This window comes from Lactuca serriola, chromosome 8, assembly GCF_051521515.1.
Source record: "Lactuca serriola cultivar US96UC23 chromosome 8, Lser_US96UC23_V15, whole genome shotgun sequence".
NCBI classification, from domain to species: Eukaryota; Viridiplantae; Streptophyta; class Magnoliopsida; order Asterales; family Asteraceae; genus Lactuca; species Lactuca serriola.
Window position 1 is genome coordinate 11,846,117 of NC_136415.1, and position 14,688 is coordinate 11,860,804.

Below are 14,688 nucleotides of genomic sequence, written 5' to 3' on the forward strand. Positions count from 1 at the left end.
ATGATGAGACCTTCTCACCAGTTGCGAAGATCAAATCTATTAGAGTGATGCTAGCTATTGCCGCATTTCATGATTTGGCAAATGGATGTCAAGACCGCTTTTCTTAACGGAAAGTTGGCTGAGGAAGTTTACATGGCTCAGCCAGAGGGGTTTGTGGATCCGAAGCATCCGAATAGAGTGTGTAAGATTGAGAAGTCCATTTATGGACTTAAGCAAGCGTCTCGCAGATGGAATCTTTGCTTCGATGAGAAAGTCAAAGAGTTTGGATTTGTACGAAGCGAAGATGAATCATGTGTATATGTCAAAGCCAGTGGGAGTATAGTAAGCTTCCTTGTTCTATATGTCGATGACATATTACTCATAGGAAACGACATCCCGACTCTGCAGGAAGTTAAGTCCTGGCTCGGGAAGTGCTTCGCTATGAAGGACCTCGGAGAGGCTTCTTACATTTTGGGAATAAGGTTAGTAAGAGAAAGAAGTAAGAGACTAATTGGACTTAGTCAGAACACTTACTTAGAGAAGGTACTAAAACGTTTTAGTATGGAAAACTCGAAGAAGGGAGATCTACCGATACAAAGTAATGCCAAGTTGAGTAAGACTCACAGTCCGAGTACTGAAGCTGAAATAGCAGAAATGAGCCGAGTACCATACGCTTCCGCAGTTGGCTCAATCATGTACGTTATGACTTGTACTCGCCCTGATGTAGCCTTTGCTTTGAGCATGGTTAGTAGATATCAAGGGAACCCTGGCAGAGCCCATTGGATTGCGGTGAAGAATATCCTTAAGTACCTTCGGAGAACGAAGGAATGGTTCTTAGTCCTCGGAGGGAGTGATGACTTGAAGGTGCGAGGGTATAGTGATGCCAGCTTTCAGACCGACAGGGACAACTACCGTTCGCAGTCGGGCTGGGTCTTTACCCTGAATGGAGGAGCAGTGACTTGGAAAAGTTCCAAGCAAGAAATCGTAGCTGGTTCAACATGCGAATCAGAGTACATTGCAGCGAGCGAAGCGTCGAAGGAGTCAATATGGCTGAAGAACTTCATCGGTGATCTTGGAGTTGTACCCGCCATAAAGGAGCCCATGGAGATTTTCTGTGATAACGAAGGAGCGGTTGCCTTGACCAAGGAACCGAGGGATCATGGTAGATCACGACATATCGACAGAAAATATCACTTTATTAGACATCGTGTAGAAGAAGGACAACTCGTAGTGAAGAGGATATCATCAGAAGATAACCCAGCAGATCCGCTTACGAAGGGACTGAGCAGGGTTAAGCACTTACAGCATGCTAGGAGTATTGGGCTGAAGGATGATATTAGCATAGATTAGATAGTATTAGAAACATGTAATAGATAAATGTAATTAACATTTGATGATTAAATAAAGGAGTTTTATTTATGAGTAATGTTACTGTCTTATGTTAATTGTTTAACTATTGTTTCATTTTGCATGTTTTGACTTCCAGAATAATTGAGTTTAGTAAGAATAATCGAATTATTCAAATTGTCCACAATCGTTCATATGTTGGAAATAGATATGAGAGAAGATTGTCGTGAATTGGTGAGTAGATTGTCTAAATGGTATTATACATAGCAAAAGATTGCTGCGACGTTCATGAGTGCTTATGAACTGGTTTTGAGCATTGGAACAAACCCGTGCTTGCTGGAATCACCTTATGGAATATGATATAAAAGGGTAATCGCAAGACGATAATATCATATAGTCTGAAAACCTAGATATATGGTTTATTATTTGTTAATTGATTGTACATTGATAATGCGAAAACGCATCAGTAACTCAGTGTTATAAAATGCATTGTTGTGTATAGTTGATTAATGAATAAGTAAATGCATATAAGTCGAAGTTTATCTGTAACTTTTATCCCAAGAAGGTAAAAGCGATATCTCGGCCGCTCGATGATTTGATTTGACTTATGTGTCGGGCCCGGTCAGAACTGAATTGATGTGTTCGATTAAGTTCTATGTCAAATAAATCAGAGATCGAGAAACCTAAAATGCTTGACTAATCATTCCATAGAATTGTCAGCATGATATCTAACAGAGGACTGTACAATCCCTTATCTAAAGGACAAGATTGATTAGATCAGAGTTTGACAGAGTCTTGGGAGCTACGATTGCAAATCGAATTGTACTTGTGCATATAGTTACTAGACTTATCCAAGTGGGAGACTGTTGGAATAGTGTCTAAGGCTGCAACTATATTAGGCAAGTATTTGACCCGATTGTGCATGGTCCTTTTGGGTTGCCTTCACCATAGCAACTTGATAGGATGATTTATTAAGAGAGAATAAATATTATTTATATATTATGGGAATAATATAAAGAATAATAATATTGTTATTTGATTAATATAAGTCATAAATTAATTAGTATTAATTTGGTGACTTAAAGAGATTAATTAAATAAGAGGGTATAAACTATCAATTGTTTGATAGTTAAACTTTAGACTGTAAGTCCATATTGGATAGGGGTTGGACGAATTCTAGAAGCTAGGGATAGCTTAAAATCGTCCAAGGCTATCTAAGGAATGGATTTGGATTGCTTTAAGAGAAGATTATCCAATTAGGGTTTAAGTTGTAACCCTTAAGGAGTCTACAAGTATAAATAGACCCTATAGCAAAGGGAAATGGGCACTTGATCAAAAGTAGAGAACCCCTGGCCGAATTCCTCCCCTCTCCTCTCTCTCAAATCATCCTCCTTGATGTTTGGTGTTTGTAAGCCATTAGAGGAGTGACAATTGTGACTCTAGAGCTCCAAGACAACAAGATCAAACAAGAGATTCAAAGGTATGATTCTAGATCTGATTTAATATTGTTCTTATACCTAATTAGTCATTAGAAGTCTTGGATTCAAAGCATGTTTAATTAGAAAGCCTAGATCCAAGCATTAGGGTTTTGCATGCGCACATAGCAAAGTTCTTATGGCTAAAACCCATCAGAAACAACGACTCCAATGGTGACGATGCCAGGGAATCCTCCCCTTGATATTGTTTCACCTACCACAGAACCACTTCAGAGTGATAATGCAACAACCCAGATCTCACAACCTCCTCCAAAAAGAAGAATACGTGATCCTAGACAAGGAATTTCTTTTAGAGAAGGTCATTCAGGAGAAGATAATCCATCCATTGATGAGCTTCAGAAGAAAATGAATGTACTTGATCAAAAGAACATTAAGCTCAATACCTAAGTGACTGATCTTTTGAGCGAAAATGCCAAGCTGAAGATTCAAGTGTCTGATCTTGAAAATGACAAGACTTTGAAGACTAAGCAGATTTTTGATCTCCAAGATCACTTTAATCTCCTCACTTCAAGTTACTTTGATTTGAAGAAAAATCTAGAAGATGAACTTAGTGACAAGTTCAAGACATCTGCTAATGAGTCAAGGATCAATCTGCATATTCAAGCTCACCCCATTGTGACATCTGCTCAAACATCTCGTGTTGTAGATCGATTTGAGGAGGAGCCAGCTCAAGCTCCGAGTGTTGTGGCCTTTAAACGTGCAAAACTGGTTGAATCTGCTGAGAGGGGTCAATTTTTGTTTAAAAGGAGCTCAAATCAGAATGCTCCTGGGGATCAGCCCAACATCACTTTTAAAGATCTTAGAGAGAATCGCTTCGTAAATGTATATGGTGATAGGTCAGGGATCATCTCATGGGGATTTCACGACACTTTAAATATGTGGATTGTGAGACAGAAGAGTGGCAACATTGAACTATATAAAGATGCTGATCATTTCAATTTTGGGACCAGAGTTGATCTTTCAGAGTTATCACATGCTCCTTTTGCAAATCCCTCCAAAAATCCCAAGGCTACACAATTCAAGCATCTCTTGGAAGATCAAGTGCTTAAGGGTTTTCCTTCAATGAAGACTGCAGAGTCAATTATTAAGATATACCCAAGTGTAATTGATCCCAAAACCAATCAACCTCTTCAATCTGTGATGTGGCCTGCTACCGATCAAGTAAAGCAGATTCCTATTCTTTAGAATCATCCAGATGGATCTCTATGGTCTATGTTGTACTGGGTGTTTGATGAAACTACAGCCTCTGCTGTCATAAAGCTTGAAAAAGGATGCATTCGTTTATATGACAAAAGAGACTTGCTTCAGTTTGGAAAATGGGATATACATCAGCTGAGACATCAGATCAAAGTTGCAGAAGACATCTTTGAGCCAGCTGCCAAAGAATATACGGCTATGGTTGTTGATATCATTAACAAACAGATGTGGAACGGAGCAATGGGGAAGTCAGATGTGATGGTGGTCGACAAAGACTGAGTTTAGTCTAGCACCAAACCAAGCGGGAGATTGAAGGGCAGTTAGTGGTTTGGTCTAGGCTTTCATTGTAATAGTTCTTTTGAGTCTTTTTGGTGGTTTAGTAGGTTGTTAGTCAGTTTACGGACTTGTAGTGAGTTTACGGCTATAAACCCAGTTTCCGGCCCAAGTCCACTATAAATAGAGGTTGTTTAGGTCATTATTGGTTGCTGATGCCACAGAGTTCACGGCCTAGTATATCGAGTTGTACCAGACATTTTTCAGTAATAAACGTGTGCAAGCTTGATTTCTCTTCTTCTACTCATATTCTTGTTTCTATTGATTGTTTGATTGTTTGATCATTGGTAATGATCCGTTTTAGGACCTTACATATTGGACACATTGAAGACGTCATGCACACTGCTAAGTTCTTGGGATAACGTGAGCTGGTAAGCTACTTGGTTGATCTGTGCGAGCATCTTGAATGACTCTATGTACCATGGATTTTTCTTACCCTGCTTCCCAAACCTTATGATTCCTTTCCAAGGATAGACTTTTAGCATAACACTATATCCAACTTGGAATTCAAGGGGTTTGCACATGACATTAACATAGCTTTTTTGAGGACTACGAGCGGTATTCAAATGCTCTAGTATTTGTACGACATTCTCAGTGGACTCATGGATGATTTATGTGCCTGTTAGCAAGGTATCACCTGTATATTCCTTTGCTACCCGCGTATCTCCTACTCTACCCAACATATTAGTGATCGAAAGTTACTATCATACAGAGCTTCAAATGGCACAACCTTGATGCTGGTGTGATAGCTATTATTGTATGAGAAGTCATTCAAGGGTAGATGAGTGTCCCATGCATTTCCAAAATCTAGCACACATGCGCTAAGCATATCCTCCTACATTTGGTTTGTTCTTTCACTTTGACCGTCGGTCTAAGGATGACAGGTTGTGCTCATGTCTAGATGGGTACCAAGAGATTTCTGTAGGCTTCGTCACAATTGTGAGTTGAATCTACTATCTCTTTGTGAGATAATGGATAACTACACACCATGTAATCTGATTATATTGGCTTTGCATGGGTGATGATAGACCTCACATTTTTCACAATATTTCAACAACTCTAACCATCTTTGTTGTCTCATATTGAGCTCCTTTTGATCGAAGATGTGCTGAAGACTCTTATGATTCGTATACATTGAGCATTTTGGTCCACAAAGATAATTACACCATATTTTTAGGGAAAAAACTACAACTCCCAACTATAGGTCATGGGTGGTGTAGTTTTTCTCATAAACCTTGAGTTGGCGTGAGGCGTAAGCTATAACTTTCCTTCTTTACATCAGAAGACATCCTAATCCCTGATGTGAAGCATCACAATACCAGACGAAATCCTAGGTGCCTTCTGAAAGGGATAATATTGGTGCACTACACAACATTTCCTTTAGTTTTTGGAAAGCATCTTCTTTTTTGTCTCCCCAAATAAATTTTATCTCTTTTTACGTTAGTGTTGTGAGAGGTTTGGCTATTTGAGAGAAGTTCTCGATCAATCTTCGATAATATCCTACAAGACCAAGGAATTGACGCACTTTGGTTGGTGTGTTGGGCGCTTCCAAGTGCTTCACAACTTTAATCTTGGAAGGATCAATGTGGATTCCTTTATTAGTAACTACATTCCCTAAAAAGTGTACTTCCCTAACCAAAATCCACACTTATAGAACTTGGCATACAAATTTTCTTTCATAAACAATTCCAAGATCATTAGTAGATGATGCACATGCTCTTCCTCGTTTCGTGAGTAGATCAGAAGATCGTCGATGAATACAATCATGAATTTATCCAGGTAGGATTTACATACTCAGTTCATAAGATCCATGAAAATAGTTGGGGCATTAATCAGCCCAAACGGCATGACTAGGAATTCATAACAACTGTAGTGTGTTCTGAACGCAGTCTTTGGAATGTCCTCTTCCACGACTCGGATTTGATGATATCCCGATCTTACGTCGATATTAGAGAAATAACTTGATCCTTGAAGATAGTTGAAAAGATCATCTATTCCAGCAAGTGGATATCGATTCTTGATGGTCAATTTATTCAACTCATGGTAGTTGATACACATACAGAAAGATCCATCCTTCTTCTTGATGAATAATACCCAAGGAAAAAAGCTTGGTCTGATGATCATTTGTCAAGTAGTTTATTTAGTTAGATAGAGAGCTCTTGCATCTCCGACGATGCCAATCTATAAGTAGAATTTGCTATGGGGGCAGCTCCTGGAATCATATCAATCCTAAACAAGACTTGATGTGAAGGTGGTCACACACCTGACGTACCTCCTTGATCTCTTTCTTCTTATCTCTCTTATCGACAATGTGGTCTAGAAAGGCCTAATACTTCTTCTGCAGGTATTTCCTAGCATTCATACACGAAATGATTCTAAGATTCTTACTAGGCTTGGCTTCATAGACGATTAAGTTTTCTCCGCTCAGTAAAGAAAGACGCACTACTTTATCGAATCATAAGATATCAAAGTGAAGAGGGGATAACCAATCCATGCATATTATGGCGTCGAAGCTTCCAATAAACATAGGCATGAGGTTAACAAGAAATGTGTTATTATTTAACTCTATAGTGCAAGTCTCTAGTACTTCCTGGGTGATATCAATTTAACCATTGGCCATTTCTAATAGATAATTTTCCTTAAGTTTAATAGATGGATTTTTTTAGTAATTTCATAGACTTAGGGGTAATATAGCTTCTATCGACACTAGAATCAAAAGGTACGTTTGCATATAGGTTGTTAATTAAGTACGTACCAATGACCACTATTGGGTCATGGGCGGCGTCCTTTGTTCCTATGAAAAATGCCCTTCCTCTGGCATTTCCTTCTTGTCCCTTCAATATTGGGCAGTCTACCTTGTAATGCCTAACCTCCCCATATTCATAACAAGATTTACTTCATGTTGCTGTTGCGGCTCCTTGATTTCTCATAGGTGCTGGTGCAAGTTTTGGAAACCTACACTTCTAAAAAAGGTGGATCTTTGTAACTTAGTTTCTACAAATCCAACAAGCACCGTTGTGATGATAACCGCACTAATTACACTTTAGACTACCCTCTGCATACTGCCTCTAAGCGGTAGTCTCGGTTGTTGTTTTTGTAACTGCATATGCCTGAACTACTTCATGCTTGTTTTCTGACGGCTGCCTAGCCCTTCCCCTGGAATCTTGTCCAACCTTATTCTTGTTACTCATCGCCTTTGGAAGATCATCCTTTTGAACCATGGTGCCACGAAAAATTTCTTGGTTGGTCTGGCTGAAGGACGTCTTTTTGGTACTATTATAGGTGGCCGGCTTAGAGGCGGTAACTAATCCTTAAATGGGCAAGGGCAAAACCCAAATGTATCTCTCTACATTATTGTATTCCGGAGTGACCATCCCGGGACACAAGGTAGCTAGATCATTAAAACAATTTGTGTAGGCAACCATACCTGCTTCTTTCATCTCCATACTCGATAGTTCTTGCTCTAGCTTCTACGTCTCCTTGAATGGACAATAATCCTCTATCATGAGATTCTTCAGTTTGCTCCATCACATGACATTAGCATTACTACACCTTCGTTTCCGTAGAAGGATTTTGTATTGCAGTTCATAAAATCCTTAATAAGAACAAGTGCTAGGCGCGCCTCAGTTGTCTCTCTGGGATCTTTCTCCTCGAGTTCCACCTCCTAATCTTGTATTCCTATTGATTTCGTAATTAGCCATAGCAGACAGGACTCTTTTGGATACTATTCCTTCAACAACTATTGGGTCCATAGGTATAGGGTCTGGATTATTTTGGGGACTTGGGTGGTTTCGATTGGCTCTCGTACATGGCATAATTTTATATTAGCGTTTACGTAAATATGAGATATTAGAATCCCTTGACCATTTGGTTATTAATTCGTAAGGGTCAGAATAATTCAAGCATCGCAATAAAATATCAATCAAGTAAGTTTTTTATAGTGCATGCAATCATTTTACAATGCAAGGTATTCATTTGTGAAACGCATATTTTTCATATATTAACATAGGTTTAAGTATAAATTCAACTTTATACAACATGATTTTTCAAATTCCCTTAAAACAAAGTGGTTTGAGTAGAAAAAGCACCTATATTACATACAAAACATATAGTCGTATATTACTATCTGCTTACAGCTTTCCATCCTTTAAACCCAAAAATGCAGCTCCTAGCTTTCCTAGCTAGAGTTAACTACCAAATCCCTAAATAAACTATGACCAACACAACCATATGTGCCATCTGGAAATGAAGATAATCGATCATCGCCTCTGTAGTAACCATCCTGATCTCTAATATTATAACTCTCTGCTCTAACTCCTCCACATACTACTGCAATACTCCTATCTCACATTGTTGTGACTGTATCTAATCATGAGCCTCCTCAATATGATCCTAGGCATGAAGGACTCTCATATTGTAAATATCTCATCCCTGCTCTTACTCACGAACTCAATCACTCAGCAATCTAACATTCCTCCGCAATGACCAAAGATCCTCCTCCGTATGATGTATCATATTTGCATGCTGAGCTACTCTTGGAACTAATATAGATATCGTCATATCGGTCAGGTACTTTGGGATGGGATCTCGTAATGGGGTCTAAGATGACTCACCTACCTCGTAACTTTGATGCTTACCTCCTCAATCCCCTCATCAACTTGAGCAATCGGCTTGGACTTTTTGAGACTCTAGGTGATAATTTGCTCTCTTTTGGAAGGGTATGGGAGCGATTTCCTAGGGTAATTCTTTCAACATGGACCTGTTATACGAAGTCTGAATGATTGCTGAGAAAGTAATGGTGTGAATGATAGAGCCTCTATTAGTTGTAAGGGCTTCGAATCACTCTCCCTGGTGGTGTCATCCTCAACCTAAAATGTAACACCCAGATTCCCAGGTATGATATTTGTTCCTTTATTTTTGGGTTTTATGGGGGAACTCGGCGAGTTGGCATCTAGACTCGCCGAGTAGGGTTGCGGATTCGTATGCGAGTTCACAGCTGGACTCGGCGAGTTCGTGAGTGGACTCGGCGAGTCCATGCTGTTTAATGAAACCCTAATTTCCAGGGTTTGAGACCTATTTAAAGGGCCTAATGGCCATCATTTGCGGCCTCCAACCCCCAGAGAGAAACCCTAAAGAGATCTAGAGCGTTTGTGAGGAAAGGAGAGGCAATCTTGAGCTTTTGTGGATGTTTTTGCAAGAAGGAAGTGTTCAAGGCAAGAGGAGGCTGAAGGAGGTGCGATTGTGGTGGTTTTTGAGCTCTTTGAGATTGCATTGAGGTATTATTCTCGGACCTTCTTCAGTTTTTGGTGTTGATTCTTAGTGTTAGGGTTTTCTAACCCTTTTAAAGGTTGATTTAGTGGAGTAGTTGGTCCCTTCTTGAGTTTGTGTTCTGGATCTGGACCCAAAGAGATCCAGAGACCTTAAACCTTGGAGCTTTATGAGTCATTTTGGGAGTATTGAGCTTGGAATGTCATTTTTGGGGCTAAATCACCATTTTGGACCATTTAGATGTTATATGTGTGTCAAGGTCCGAACATTACGTGATTATCATGCTTGGGGAGGCCAGATCTATGATTGTATGGAACACATCTGACCTCAGAAGTCGTTTTGAGTTTGTGCATGGCATGAACTCGCCGAGTCCGAAGAACAGACTCGGCGAGTAGTATAAAGGTGGCCCGTTAATCACTCAGTGAGTGGACTTGTCGAGTTAGGGGAATGAATCGGTGAGTCAGGGAGAGTCAACGGTCTGAGTCCAAATTGGAACTCGCCGAGTTGTTCTTGAGACTCGGCGAGTTGAGTCGGGGTGGCCCCACGATTCATGCCAGGTGGAACTCGTCGAGTTGGGGGAAATACTCGACTTGACAACAGAGGGTCTGAGAGAGTCAGTGGACACGTGTAGACTCGCGGAGTTGCCCTAGTGCACTCGACGAGTCAGGTCAAAGTTTGACCGTTGACCTTGTTGACTTTTAGGGTCGAGTCCGTTTGTATTCATGAGAGTATTACTTTATGTGATTAGGCGAAGGCTAGATCACACTTCTTCCGAGTCAGATATTACCGAGACACCGAGGTGAGTCTTCTCACTATACATTACCTAGAGTGGTACTATGAGAAGACCAGAGGGTCTTATGTGTTATGTATGAGATTATGTGCTATGTGATATTTGTATGTTGTATGATGATATTGATCGGACCGGAGGGTCCAACGAGCTATGACCGGACCAGAGGGTCCAACAAGCTACAGGACTGGAGGGTCCCGCTGAGACACATCGACCGGAGGGTCGTATAATAGCCTCGAGTGGCATATGTGTTGTAAGTGGTGTTTTAGGGAACTCACTAAGCATTTATGCTTACAGATGTTGTGTTATGTGTTTCAGGTACTACTGATGAGCGCGGGAAGGCGCTGGCATGATTCGTACACACACGCATTGGAGTTTTTGTAGAGATTCTGGGGAGATGTTTTGTGACAATAACATTTGATACAATGTGTTTAACATTATTTTATGAATGAATGAATGTTTTAAAAATGAAAAATTATTTTGAAAATTTACGTTGTTACATAAAACTCCATCTCAACACGATCTACAAGGTCATCATTGGATGATGAATCCATATATGGGGAACTATAATTTGGACCCTCTTCATTTGCTTCCTCAAGTGATTTCTCCTCTTCGAGGGGTTCCTCCTCCTCGAATGTCTCCTCCTTTTACTCAGGTTCCTCCTCCTCCTCGAATGACTCCTCTGGTAATATGGGTGAAGGTGGAACTAGTATCCATGGGTCATAAGGGTCATCTGGCTATGACGTGATAAGTACCACCTGGTATTCTTCCAATAATGGAAGTACCATCCATATACCCATGTCGACTATCTAGCTTCTGTGAACCTGCATAAGACATCAAACATGTTAGATGTTTATGAGAGGTAGCATAGATATACATATAATATTTAATTATAGTATGTAATAGATAGTACCGAGTCTCCTTTGAATCTCTATACATAGGTATGTTAGATACAAAACTCTAGACCATCAATCCATGCAGCCTCAAAAGTGAAACGCAAGCTATGTGTCGAATCCTCGAGTAGTAAGTCTTGATCTAATCCTCCAATCAAGATTCTCAACTAATCGAACTAAGCTATCGATCCATAAATTGTAAAATGTGTACTTTGTCAACTACTGTATCCAGGTTTAGGAGTGCGTTGATCAGACCATAATAAAACTTAGTTGCACATTCTAGGTCTAGTTATGTTACATCCATTGTACTGTACTAACCCTAGATATTGTTCTTGACCTAAAATCTTGAGTTATGGTTTTTATGGATGTTCTTTATGGTATTAAGATATATTTATAAGAGTTTATATATATACTCTATAATTTATTATTGTTTTATTGAAGGTATTTTATTAATTATATGCTTTGTACTTCAAGACTATCAAGTAAGGATTGGTCAGGTGAGAAGTGTCGGAGGGCATGACCATTGTAGAATATACTCGCCCTGAAATCTAGCCACCCAAGCGACAATTCAAACCAGACAACTCTCCCCTAAGTAGTCCATCAGTAGTGTAATTAACATTAATACTTTTAGTTATTAGGATTAAGGGCTAAACCTAGTTAGAGTATATGCCCTAAGTTATAGTCGTAGTTCATAAGGAATTACTAGTATGCCATAACGTGTAGCTCTGATACCAACCTCTCACACCTAGGCCGGCGGCGGAAACGTTGGGCTGTGCGACGTTAGGGTTGTTAGATTTGTAGGATAGAATATCGAACAGTACATAGAAATATAACACTACTACTTCGTTTATTCATTATTAATAACGGGGTTACATGGTTTGGTATTCAAGCACACTTCCTAAATCATAAAGTAAACAATAATATAACAAAAAAAGCTTTCATCATCCATGTGATTACCTCCTTAGAAACACGAAAATTGATCATATTCATACACATTTTCTTTAGAAACACGAAAATTGATCATATTCATACACATTCAGTAATGAACATGTATGGATGAATCCCATAAAATGATTATGTTCAAAGATATTCAATCATGGACATGTATAAATATAAATCATTGACTACATTAACAACTAAACATATATTCATAAATCTTATCTAACTACAAACAAAACATAAATCCCATCAACATAAAAAAAATTAAAACATGTATCAACAAAAGATTGGTTCTTTCTGATATATCTCATTTGAACACAAACATGTCAACATGCATATAACTTAATTGAGAATTTTTTTAAGGCTATCTATAAAAGCATCCATAGTCATATTTCGGTACAACTTATGCCTAATCCACATCCAATGACACAAATCCGCCACTACGTGCCACCAAGAAATGATCAATTCCCACTATGCTTGAAACGGTATGCCATTAATCCAAATTGTAACCTACATTGTTTATAAAAAAAATTACATGATGACTCATAAACTTTCATGAATAAAATTAAATTTTTTTAATGCAATAATAGTATCACATTATATGAGACAAAATAAAACTAGAAGCGAAGTTTAATAGATATATAATACATGAAGTAGTATTGGAAAAAAAATATGCATCAGAACATCAAAAATCTTGGAAATAGATAAATTGTATGATAGCTGATAACTCAAACCTTGGTAGAAAAATATTTTTTTTTTCGTTTTATTAAATGTAAATACATAACATAGAATAAATCTGTAAGATTACAGGAACATTAAAAATTGACCAATTTTTAGAAAATTCTTATGAAACTATATAAAAGATGTTATCACAAACAATATATATGCCAAAGTAGAAAAACGTCGCTCTACAAGCACGCAAATCAAAATATCAAAACTAAATAATACTAAACATAACTAAGTAATTATAGTGTTGTTATGGATTTTGATGCATACCCATGATATTTTAATAGAGTTGTTTGGTTGAATCCACTCATCGACGTTAAAACAAAGTAAAAAAAAATAAGAAAAAAATGGAGGTGCATTAAAGTAAATAGCTTAACAGAGCACAAAAAAACTCACTGACTTTTCTGAATTCAACTTTTCTATGCTTCATCGCGATCACAACTATATAAAAAAAAAAAAAAAAAAGAAGCAGTCGGCTATCGATAGAGGGTTACCTGCCATGGAGGTATTTGTGGCCTGTTATACGTTTTTCATTTTTGGAGGAACCAATGTTTTGAAGAAAAAACATAAGCGTTTAGGTTATAAGTGTTTAATTTCCCCCTTTTAATTTCCTTTTTTACCCGTTTAAATTTATATTTACGATTTTTTGTCATGTTGTTGCGACGACGTGGTGACATGTTTTCCATGATGCGGTGGCAGAGTTGGTCGCGACTATTTTGAGTAACTATGACGTGGCCAGTAGTTAGCCATAACATGGTGACCATTGACCGTTGACTTTTGACCTGGTAAACTTCCGGTCAAATTACTACTTTTATAGGGTAGACTAAAGTTTTGACCTTGTGTGTTTCGTTAGGTGGGATGTAGCACCGGTTTTGCAATTGTACGAGCTTTGGTATTTTTGACTTCAAAGTGTGAGGTAAGTCTTCTTATTGTATTGCATAGGATGCTAGATTATCTTTATGACTCTTGCATGTATGTTGGGCGGGGCCTGTTATATATGTGGGTGGGGCCCGTTATACATGTTGGGCGAGGCTCGCTAAGTGAGTTGGGTGGGGCCCGTTACACTCTTGGTGGGGGCTTGTTATGTATGTTTGGCTAGGCCCATATGATTATGTGGTACTTTGGGAAACTCACTAAGTTTTGTGTTTACGATTTTATATTTAATAGTTTCAGGCACTTCTGGTTCTAAAGGGAAGGATCTGGCTTGATTGCACTGCATCCCCTAGAGTTTTTCCATGAAATCTATTTTATAACTTTACTTTGATGTTTTGAGAATACCTTATAGTTTATACTCTAATTATCTTTTGAATGATTGAATGAATGGTTTTGGTTTTTGGCAAAAATAAAAATTTTACCTTGTATTGTTGGGACATTACACTTGTTTGATGTCTTTGTACTCCTGACTTTAATGTTAGTCTTATGTCTATTGATAAGCATGTGAAGACAATAAGTGTATATAATGTTCGCAAGATAGGGCTAGATGGTTAAAGAATAAAAGAATAATAATTTGTCACAACAATAAATAGATGTTTTCAAATAGAAGATTATTTAGGAAAATAATCTAAACGAAAGTTATAGTTGTCATTATATTGATAGCTTGCATATGAAGAACGTCAAAATCTGACTTCATAGGAGGAAGTTATGATTTTTTGAAGTTTCAGCACAATAGTGCGCGACACAAAAATCAAAATAGAAATCAATTGATTGTTAGCCGAAACAATCT